Raw genomic sequence first — 12,500 nt, 5'->3', positions numbered from 1 at the left:
ACTGGGCTCCACACGGCACTATGAGAGTTGGACGACCTAGCCTTACATGGCTGGGGACTATGAAAAGTGTAGTGGGAGATGATGAGTGAAGAAGTATTGAATTAAAAGCTCAAGATTGAGACGACTGGCTAAATCTAACCCAGGCCCTTTGCGTCAATAGGCGTAGGAGGAGATAATAATAATGGACTACCTTAGTTCACTCAATATTTGAAAATGTTTATTGAATATATATCAACGCCAATAACCGAAATACAGTACATGACTTTAGTAATGTTTTCCTTCCAACGATGGATTAATGTTAAATATTATTTCAAATATTTGCTGAACAAAAACATTTTATTTTAAAGTATGAAAACGAGATAATCTTCATCCATATTATTATATAAATATAAACAACTATATCACAGTAATTAAAATCCTGTCATCTATTATTTTCAGTTTAGCACTCAAACTCTACTAATGGAAAAGGTTAGACTAATATCTATATCAAGCCGATAGGAAACAGTAAAAGTTAAGAAAAAATCCTATGATTAGCATTTCGGAAAACCACATTTTCTATATCACAGTAATTAAAATCCTGTCATCTATAATTTTTAGTTAAACACTTAAGCTCTACTAACTGAAAAAGTTAGACTAATAGTTATATTAAGCCGATATAGAACAAAACCCAAGAGGAAATCCTATGATAAGCATTTCGGAAAACTCCACATTTTCTATATCAAAGTAATTCAAATCTTGTCATCTATCATTTTTAGTTACGCACTCAGGCTCAAATGGAAAAAGTTAGACTAATAGTTATATTAAGCCGATATAGAACAAAACTCAAGAGGAAATCCCATGATAAGCAGTCCGGAAAACTCCCCATTTTACTTATCGTGGATAAAAAAAAAGAAGAAAATATCGTTGCTAAACTCGAACCCATATTTCACCGTCAGAACCAACAACTCAGCAAAGCCATTTGTTAGCATAAATCCTTCCTCTCTTAAAACTGAGATAAGATTGCAAAGGATTAACAAAATTCAGTCAAAGTTTATGAAAATATAACCGCTCCGAAAACTGTTGTGGCCGATGTGGTTATGTCCCAGACTGGTGAACGCCAGACTGGGGTTCGAGTCCCGCTCTAACTCGTTAATTTCTTTGATTGCTGCAACCTCACAATCCTTGTGAGCTATAGATGGGGGTTTTAGGAGAGCCTATAGGCCTATCTGCTGAGTCATCAGCAGCCATTGCTTGGCCCTCCTTGTTCCTAACTTGGGTGGCGAGGGGGATTGGGCGCTGATCATATATGTATATAGTCAGGGTTGGCCTCTGATCATATGTGTAAATGGTCAGTCTCTAGAGTATTCTCCTGCTCGATAGGACAATGTCACTGTCCCTTGCTCATGCCATTCATGAGCGGCTTTTAAAACCTTTAAAGGGATTCATAAAATTCAGAAAAGTTTATCAAAATATACCCGCTCCAAGGAATTGTTAAAAAGTAAGGATATTACGTTATTAGTTACTGCTATAAAATGAAAATAAACTTTCAGCATGGTTAACAGCTAAGTCTAAATACTTGGCTAACAATTAGTTAAAAAAAAACACACCAGCATTTACTATTTTTTTTTTTTTATCAAATACTTGGCACAGACACAATATAGTGCATGATTTTTTTTTACTTGAGAGAGAGAGAGAGAGAGAGAGAGAGAGAGAGAGAGAGAGAGAGAGAGAGAGAGAGAGAGAGAGAGAGAGAGAGAGTCCTGTAGTGAAATTCATATAAAAGGGAACTTTTGGGGTTAATCTTCGCTCAGAAATAAATTTTTACTGTTTAATCAGAAGGTTATGATCCCAGAATTACTCAAACACATTCCTTGCTATAATTTTGCGTAAGATGACTTTTTATGCCTTGCTTTATTGAATGCAGAAGCAGAATTAGGATCTTTTAAAACATCCTGACTTTACCCAAGAAATGTGTATGGAGAGACAGGATTGTGGTTGCTATGTCTTATTGGAAATGTCCCTGTATAGCGATCTGTCGGACAGGGGTTCGAGTCCCACTCAAGGTCGATAGCCTCTTTCAGTTTCTGCAATCTCATGAACCTTATGAGCTAGGGATGGTGGTTTGAGGGACCCAATAGGTCTACCTGCCGAGTCATCAGCAGCCATTGGCTGGCCCTTCCTGGTCGTAATTTGGGTGGAAAGGGTTGGGGGGCTTGGGGGAGCCTATAGGTCTACTTGCTTTGTTATCAGCAGCCATGGCCTGGCCTTTCCTGGTCTTAGTTTGGGTGGAAGGGGGGGGGAGCCTATAGGTCTACTTGTTTTGTTATCAGCAGCCATGGCCTGGTCTTTCCTGTTCTTAGTTTGGGTGGAAAGGGGGGGGGGGCTTGGGGGGAACCTATAGGTCTACTTGCTTTGTAATCAGCAGCCATAGCCTGGTCTTTCCTGGTCTCAGTTTGGGTGGAAGACGGGGGGCTTGGGCACTGATCATTAGTGTATATGGTCGGCTTTCAGGGCACTGTCCTGCTAGCAACGGTATTGTTACTGTACGTTGCCTCTGCCATTCATGAGGAACCTGTAAAACCTTCAAGAAACACAAGGTAAATATTCACAGCCACCGTAGGGCCCTTTAATAAATCAAATCAATCATCCTCTTTCATCTCCACTATGTGGAAAGTAACATTGTCATGAAGTAACAGCATGTCACCTCTAGGTTTCTTTCTGTATTTTTCCTCGATTTCTATTCTATTCTAATTGCCTCATTTATGACACTTTACATCCCTTATCAGTGGTTTGACTACATAATTGTAGCATATCATAACAAAATCCTAAGATTTTAGGAGTTTCCACTTTGGTTGGGTCCTATTTTCGGGCCAGCATTTTTGGTACCCATCCCGCACACCCTGATCTCACCCACTACTTCTGCTAAATTCTGCCAAACCAATGAACACTTGATCCAGCTCTGAATTCAATTCTGAAATTCTATTATGGAAATCAACTTGTTCGTAAGAAGCAAATTCACTTGACCCAACTCTGAAGTCAATTTTAAAATTCTATTATGAAAATCAACTTTTTCGTAGAGAGAGAGAGAGAGAGAGAGAGAGAGAGAGAGAGAGAGAGAGAGAGAGAGAGAGAGAGAGAGAGAGACAGAGAGAAACAAAAAAAACTAGGGGCACGTAAGCAACTATTTGTTTTAGGTGAGGCTGATATTATTATTTTTTATTTTGAACATTAATAGTAGCTGAATACCATTATATCAAAATTATGCAAGCCAATTACTAAGCTTGACTTCTGCTTTAGATTAGAGTAAGTTTTTGTGTGAGAAATAGTTAAGTTATTACGGATTGAACAGACTGTGTTTCTACACATTATAAAGAGATGCGAGTCACAGTATACACTAGTTCACGAGCAATCTCACTTTGTTGATTCAGTAATTGTTTCGTAAATACATTAACAAAATGATAAACCATCTCAAAATATTTCCTTCGGTAAAAAAAAAAAAAAAAAAAAATCCTCCATTCAAATTGGCCAAGAATTGACCAAATCCCGTAATTTTCCTCATATGATATTTTGATTTTATTGATAGTTTATGTAGCACAAGAAGTTAGGTCAAGACAGGTTAATTACAGGGACTTGATACTCATAGTTATGCATTCAAGAATTCAAATGCAATATGGCTGTGGTATACAAAAAACCTTTCTTGCATGAAATAATTATCAAGAGCTAAACGCAAGCATCAGCATCTGATATTGAAGCTAACCGTAATTGACGTTGTTCATAATGCTCATCAAATACCCGGGCGAATAAGAAAAAATACGATATTTAGTTTGATAGATAAGCAGACATATTCTAAGATTTTTCCAGTTGATATTTCAGTGCCCCCTGAAATTCTTTTTATTTTCTATTTCATCTGAGATACACATAATGCTCACATCATTTTCCTCATGAATTTTCAGGCTTTCCTTTTATCATTGCTAGATTTCTACGAATTTAAGTAAAGCAGCAATAACGGTCAATATATGAACCATTCATGTTTTACTGGTATCTTCTTAGTATATCACTCTGACTTGTATAAATACACACACACATATATATGCATATATATATATATATATATATATATATATATATATATATATATATATATATATATACACTTCCCTTTCTAAGTGGGGATAACTCAACGTGATGAATAGGTTTGTGTATCACCATGTTGAACAAAGCAGTCCTATACTCTATTTTTTATAGCGGTGCATATTTGCACTTGACTCACAGGGGTGCCCTTTTAGCTCGGAAAGGTTCCTGATACCTGATTGGTCGGAAGTATTTTTGTCCGAACTCCTTCATTGTTCTCGAATGATTACCAAGTAATGTGAATCGAAACTTATTTATTTACCCATATTTCTCCATCGTATATATGTTTTGTCAATAAACAATGTGAAAGAATAAATATATTATAAAGAATCGTCTTGGTAAGTCTAAATTTAATAACACAATCCGCCGAAGTCAACGACAGCAGCTTGTTTTCGGATGCACGCTTCGTAATTTTGTAATTTTTCACATATTTTAACACAAATTGGGATAGATTACACTCAGCATAAGTTAAACATGTTATTATAAACTTTCTTTGAATACCAGAACTTACCAAAAACATGGAATTAATAAAACCCGATATTTGTGAAAACTTATGGGGAGGTAAAAAGAACAGCCTCTATAGCGGCCTGGCGGAAAAACGATGCCTTCTGACTCGTAGACACAGTTTGTTTTTTTTTTCTTTCGTAATATAGTTCGGCCTATTCCTTTCAGTTTAAATAGTCTTGCATTGTCTCTCTTCGTATTATTATGCTTACTATTTTCCCACATTCCTGTTTCTCACCTAATATCTATCTATTTCCCCCGATATCCCTTCTTTCATATAGGCCTATGTGATATCCGCACAACAATTCCTTATGTTTTGTACCTTACGTCAGTAAGTAGGTAAATAATAATAACAACATAAATGTTATGCTGTGTAGCAAGTATAACCTATTCTGTAAACCTGATATTAAGCATAGTATTTTTTTATTCCCGCCTCTACACTATTTTAATGAGACTAGCACGCGCTTCCTTTCAAGCCATCACTTTCGAGTCTTTCGACAGAGGATAAGAAATAAGGAATCGTAGTGCGGATATCCCATATTTGAAAGAAGGGATATCGGGGAAAATAGATAGATATTAGGTGAGGAACAGGAATGTGGGAAAATACTAAGCAAAATAATACGAAGAGAAACAATGTAAGACTATTTAAACTGAAAGGAATAGGCCGAACTATATTACGAAAGAAAAAAAAAACACACTGTGTCTACGAGTCAGAAGGCATCGTTTTTCCGCCAGGCCGCTATAGAGGCTGTTCTTTCACCTCCCCATAAGTTTTCACAAATATCGGGTTTTATTAATTCCATGTTTTTGGTAAGTTCTGGTATTCAAAGAAAGTTTATAATAACAAGGTTAACTTATGCTGAGTGTAATCTATCCCAATTTGTGTTAGAATATGTGAAAAATTACAAAATTACAAAGCGTGCATCCGAAAACAAGCTGCTGTCGTTGACTTCGGCGGATTGTGTTATTAAATCTAGACTTACCAAGACGATTCTTTATAATATATTTATTCTTTCACATTGTTTATTGACAAAACATATATATGATGGAGAAATATAGGTTAATAAATAAGTTTCGATTCACATTACTTGGTAATCATTCGAGAACAATGAAGGTGTTCGGACAAAAATACTTCTGACCAATCAGGTATCAGGAACCTTTCCGAGCTAAAAGGGCACCCCTGTGAGCCAAGTGCAAATATGCACCGCTATAAAAAATAGACTATAGTTATTGCAACCCATACTAGGTTGGTTTCCTCTGAGGGATTACACTAAAATTTCCCACCATCACCAATCCACAGTTGACCAGCGTGGTGATGAAATCTGGCCGAACCTTAGACATGAAGAAGGCCTTTGTCTTGGACTAGAAACGGCTGCATATATTGTTATTGATACATAAAGATAATACTAAGAGATTTAGCCCCTGGAGGAGAAGTGTACGCCCCACGAATACATAACACTTTCAATCAAATGGAAAAAGATAAACTAAATATACGTTATTGTATCTGATATCTAATTCCAATAATCGGATAATGGAAAGAGTAAATTTTACGGAGTATCCTAATGAAAGAATCACTGTATTGTTCCCAACTGAATGGTTAATCGCTCGATTACTCATTAATAATAGATGTAAATGGCCCATAACTTTTGATGAAAATGCTTTGTTCTTCGATGAACACATAACTCTCTAACTTTAGCTCGAATTTACCTCCTGATGTTCATTATATACCTGTATACATACATACTTACAAGACAACACACACACACACACATATATATATATATATATATATATATATATATATATATATATATATATATATATGTATACAAGTATATATTGTACGTATCTATAGTTACAATATACATATATATATATATATATATATATATATATATATATACACATACATACATACATACATATACAGTATACATACATACATATATTTGTATGGGTATGAATATGCATCTAGATAAAATACATATGGTATATAATGACTTTTTAAATGCCAATTACATTGTTGATTGGCAAATTAAACAGATCAGTCTTGTATAAACTACAAAATAAAACTTATTCTACAAAAAAGAATTTACAAAAAGCGGAACTCCTGAAAAACCACCGACTCCCCGATTAGGAAGATCATTCCAGAATCTGGTCACAGCTGGAATAAAACTTCTAGAATACTGTGTGGTATTGAGTCTTATGATGGAAAAAGCATGACTGCTAGGATTAACTGCAGACGTAGTTACTTTCCTTTACCAATAAGGTTTGTGATGAAATGAAAATAACAGCAACAGCACCATCGAAATAATAATCATAATAATAATAACAATAATAATAATAATCATAATAATAATACTGATAATAAATACTACTACTACTATTAATAATAATAATAATAATACTGATAATAATAATAACTTGAATTAAACAACATGCCGTGTAGGTATAAAAATCTGCAATCATATACGTTGCATATTTAAAAAGTGCGAAAGCTTATGCCTTTCTCAAATATACAACGTATATGATATTGGAATTTTTTATACCCAATAACAATAATGATAATAACTATATTCATTATGGAATTAAGTTGGTAAAACGACAAATCTTAGAAAGTACAGTAAACATAATCTGTTGCCTGAGTCCTCACTGGTCCTTCAATCAGTACTGATAACCAATAAGTGTGTTTAAAAGACCCTTCATGTGAATGGTATTTACACTACAAGCTTCAAATAAGACTTCAATAGGTAAGATCACTCGTCTTATTGTACATTCAAGCAAGTTTTTTTTTTTTTTAAAGATTATTACATATAAATTTGTGGTAATTGATAAATCTTGAATTTAAATCCTATACCAACATTTTCACTGTAGGTTAGTCCATAAACCTTATTTGTTGTCACTCTGTATACTAATAGAACATTATGCTAGTTTTACTGATATTCATTTTCAGTCCTACATTTATGTTTTCTATATTAAAATCTTCTATCATCTTTTTGCAATTCCTCTGGCAATACACATTAACGTTTAGGAACTTCAATATCATCAACCTCTCCTATGTGGTTGGTCTCTGATTTTCATAAAACTGGGCTAGACAACATTTCGAGTGATAATGATTAGCAGTTAATGTTTTAATAGCCAAGCAAATTGCTTATTACTTAATTGGATATTTTCTGAACAATTATTGGAGAGAAATGTATCTAAACTTACTGGTGAGACTCGTATGATAGCCAGTGATTATTGTGCATTGCAATCTCGATGCACATCTCTCTTGTTAAAGTGACAAATAATTGATATTAGGTTATAACTAACATCACCTGTTTTCTTTAAGAGGACTGAATGGTCACAATGGATTTATGTTAATATATCACCTAGCCTAATATGTCAAAGGGTAAACTATAAAACGGAATACACCAAAAAAAGAATAAAAGAGTAAATACTTTCCAACAATACACTCCATTAGGGAAAAAACAATCTAAATCTAAAGTAAAAAGTAAAAGATTAAAGCCTCATTAAAAGATATTTTTTAACAAAAAGAAAAAAGAAAAACATTTCCTCTGACAAACCCTCAAAGAAAAAGTGTGTGAGCCATTAGAAATGTGTTTTTATCAGATTAGACACTACAGTAGAAGCATGCGGGTTGTTGTTCGAGTCCCACTTAAACTCGTTAGTTTCTATGGTCGCTGCAACCTCACCATCCTTGTGAGCTAAGGAAGGGCGGTTTGGATCTACCTGCTGAGTCATCAGCAGCCCTTGCCTGGCCCTCTTTGGTCCTAGCTTGGGTGGAGAGGGAGCTTGGGCGATGATCATATGTATATATGGTCAGTCTCTAAGGCATAGTCCTGCTTGATAGGGCAATGTCACTGTCCCTCTCCTCTGCTATTCATGATAGGCCTTTAAACTTTTAAACCTTTGAGACCATTTTGGTAGCACTAAACATTACAATCTTGACCTCGCTTAGCATAAAGTTCGCTTTAGAACATCATGCTTACGTACATTAAATTGATCTGGAGAATTCATTCATTACTTAATAATTCCCCTAATTAACTATTGAAATCTATGGGTGGGTAGAAACTTGAGTCCTCTTTCAAATATATAAAAAGTCTTGAATTATAAAAATTTAAAAACAATATTTGTAAGGACATTTCATCTATATCAAATACTCATCAGAGGCTCAATGCTACACAGTATTCTAGAAGTTTTATTCCAGGTATGAACAAATTGTGCAATGATCTTCTTACTCGGGGAGTTGAATCACTAGAACTTCAAAAGTTCAAAGTTGCAGCAAATGTTTTTATGCTAAACAGGCTGACATAAGTCTTTTTATAGTTATATATGAATTATCTGTTTTAATGATGTTGATCTTTTTTTTTAAATATTTTATCTTAATTTTTCATTACCTCTTATGTTGCTTATTTCCTTGTTTCCTTTCCTTACTGGGCTAATTTTCCCCGTTGGAGCCCTTAGGCTTATAGCATCTTGCTTTTTCAAACTAGGGTTGTAGCTTAGTCAGTAATAATAATATATACATCGTGAAAAAGAACAATATATGACATTCATTTGAAGGATACGTTGAATATAGTCAGTTTGGATCTAAAAGAACTCTAATAATAATAAAAAAAAAATATTCAGATAATGAGTTCAACATGTCTGAAGAATGTTTAAGGAAAACTACCGGTATTCATAAAATGTGAGGCAATAAATCTGCATCCAGGATCCTTTGATCGAGTCAAAATATGTCAAAACGTAGATAATAATGAAGACATATTATGTGATTTCTATTAAAAAGAGAGAGAGAGAGAGAGAGAGAGAGAGAGAGAGAGAGAGAGAGAGAGAGAGAGAGAGAGAGAGAGAGAGAGAGAAGAAGAAGAAGAAGAAGAAGAAAGGTTGATAAATACCATGAATTTGAAACAAACGATTGGAACCAGCTGTTTCCGAAACAAAGATTTATGAAACAGTTTTCGACTATTAGAACGTTTAAAATATTATCAAATAATAATAATAATAATAATAGTAATAATAATAATAATAATAATAATAATAATAATTTGAATAATAACAATAATAATAATAATAATAATAATAACAATAATAATGGTAATTTAAATAATAATAATAAAAATAACAATAATAATAATAATATTTTGGATGGAAATGATAAATAAAGATCCATAAACCGAGGAAACGTTCGCTTTAACGTTTGTGCGTTCCGACTTAGTTTTGTGGAAGAGGATGCCTTTGCTAGAAGGCATTGGAGAGTGCGCATCAGGAAACCGACCCTTTAATGTAAGAATAACGGTGGGGAAGAAAAAGAAGACGATTTAGTTGCAGAGAAATGGGACAAGATTTACCCTCTGATTAAAAAACATTCAGAAATAATAAAAGTGTAAACTCCAGTTCAAAGGGTACATAGTTTTTATAACAAGCCAATCTGCGCGAGAAGCAATTTTCCCTTCTCTAAACCTAAATCGAAAACGGATATACAAAAAAGTATAACCTAAATTTATCGTTTTACAGACAAGAATTTTATAACAGCTTCTGTTCTAACAGACTTGTTGATTTCCAAGACCCTTTTTCATCAAGATTTCCTCGGAGCTGAATAATAACTTTTTTGAGGTTGAAAAGCTCAGCTTTCATGTTTGCTCCGAGTTTGATAACTCCTTACCAAGAAGGGTTAATTTCATTTGCATATTACATTTATCCATTTCCTATTTTGGTAGCTTGTCTAAATTTATTCCTTTTCCATTTTGTTGATGCAAGTTTGGTCTAATTTCTATAATAAGAGTAACAGACTTTTCTAAAATAAATCTTAACAATGTTTAGGTTTCTTGTCCTTGGATTTAGCTTCATTATTAGTTCACTAATTGAAAAAAATCGCAAATTTAAAAGTCTATCTCTAGACTTTGATATGTTATTGGAGTTAGAGTTAAGAGTTCTCTTGCTTGAGGGTACATACAGGCACACTATTATATCTTATGTCTCATCTTCTTATTTTGTTAAAGGTTTTTATTGTGTATACAGAATATATTTTAAAATATTTTATTTTTCCTTGTTTCCTTTCCTCACTGGGCTATTTTCCCTATTGGGGCCCCTGGGCTTATAGCATCCTGCTTTTCCAACTAGGGTTGTAGCTTAGCAAATAATAATAATAATAATAATAATAATAATAATAATAATAATAATACCATCAGGTTTATTATGTAAGCATTAACTAACAAGTAATAAAATAATGTGTATAGGTATTACAACATTCAACCATTATCAGCAGTTCAGTTATTATTACGTAACGTGTATAAGAAGACAGTAACATTCACGTAAGGGTACAATTCCAATGTAATTGATGAGTAATTGGATTCATAAAACAAATTTTGATTCCCTGTACTATTTACTATGATCCTACTTTGAAGTGAAATAATTGGAATAGAAATTTAAAACCTTTAGTTCTTAATTAACATAAAAACTATTATGTTGACACGTTTCTTAATATGAATATAACATATTCTACCAATAAGATCATCATCATCATCACTATCACCTCCTACGCCTATTGACCCAAAGGGTCTCGGTTAGATTTCGGCAGTCGTCTCTACTTTGAGTATTTAAATCAATACTTACCCATTCATCATCTCCTATTTCGCGTTTCATAGTTCTCAGCCATGTAGGCCTGGGTCTTCCAACTCTTCTAGTGCCTTGAGGAGCCCAGTTGAATTTTCGGTGAACTAATATCCCATAAGATATTAGTTAGTGATTAACATGAAAATAATTATACTTAAGAATTATCTCATTAAAACTCATATTAGGTTATCAAAGAGTTTTTTTTCTTTCTTTCTAATAGTCTTCAAATAAACTAAACCGCTTACCTGATATTACGTTACTCGGCCGTAGCGGGATGCTAAGAATCACCCGGTTATTTTGATATGATGAATGGGGAAGTATTGTATTAAAAAGCTCAAGATAGAGACGACTGGCGAAATCTAACCGAGGCCCTTTACGTCAATAGGTGAAGAAGGAGATAATGATGATGATGCTATTACGGTGATGAAAGGATTCTGGAAAGGAATCAATAATCCTGATATATGAGTTTGGTTCCTGAGTCGTATGCAGTCACAAGGGTTGCCAGGTTTTCTAAACAAGAAAAGGCCAACTTCTAATCAACCGCAGCTTTAAAAGGCCAACCCATTAGTAGAAAAAGGCCAAAATATCTAGTATTTAAGGCCCACCTTTTTTCATGATATTACTACAGGCCAAGCAATTTCATAAAAGGCCAAATTTGAGTTTTTTTTGGCCTGAAAAAAACCAACTTGGCAACTCTGACAGTCACCCGATTAAAAATTATGCAACGTAAACACTGATAAAGAGTTGCCTCATCAGCTAACCTCAAACGAAAGTGATAAATTTTGCGTCACGTTGACATGATGATGGAACTCAAATAGTTAATTGAGAAATGGGTGAAAATCTTCGGTTGGTTTTAGCAAAAGGTTTGATTACTTTCAGTTTTCTTTTATTCAAATTCACCTGTATTCTCAAGGAACATAAAGGTAATATTCTTATATACATATATATATATATATATATATATATATATATATATATATATATATATATATATATATATATATGATTACAAAAGCAATATGCTATAAGCCCAAGGACTCCAACAGGGAAAAATAGCCCAATGGGGGAAGGAAACAAGGAAATAAATAAACTACAACTGAAGTAATAAACAATCAAAATAAAATATTTTAGTAACAGTTACAATATTAAATTAAATCTCTCATATATAAACTATAAAACCTTAAAAAAAATTAAAGGAATGAAAATAAGATAGATTAAAGTGGCCGAGTGCGCCATCAAGGACGATATATATATATATATATATATATATA

This window comes from Palaemon carinicauda, chromosome 21 (genome assembly GCF_036898095.1).
Source record: "Palaemon carinicauda isolate YSFRI2023 chromosome 21, ASM3689809v2, whole genome shotgun sequence".
NCBI classification, from domain to species: domain Eukaryota; kingdom Metazoa; phylum Arthropoda; class Malacostraca; order Decapoda; family Palaemonidae; genus Palaemon; species Palaemon carinicauda.
This window is presented reverse-complemented; position numbering follows the sequence as displayed.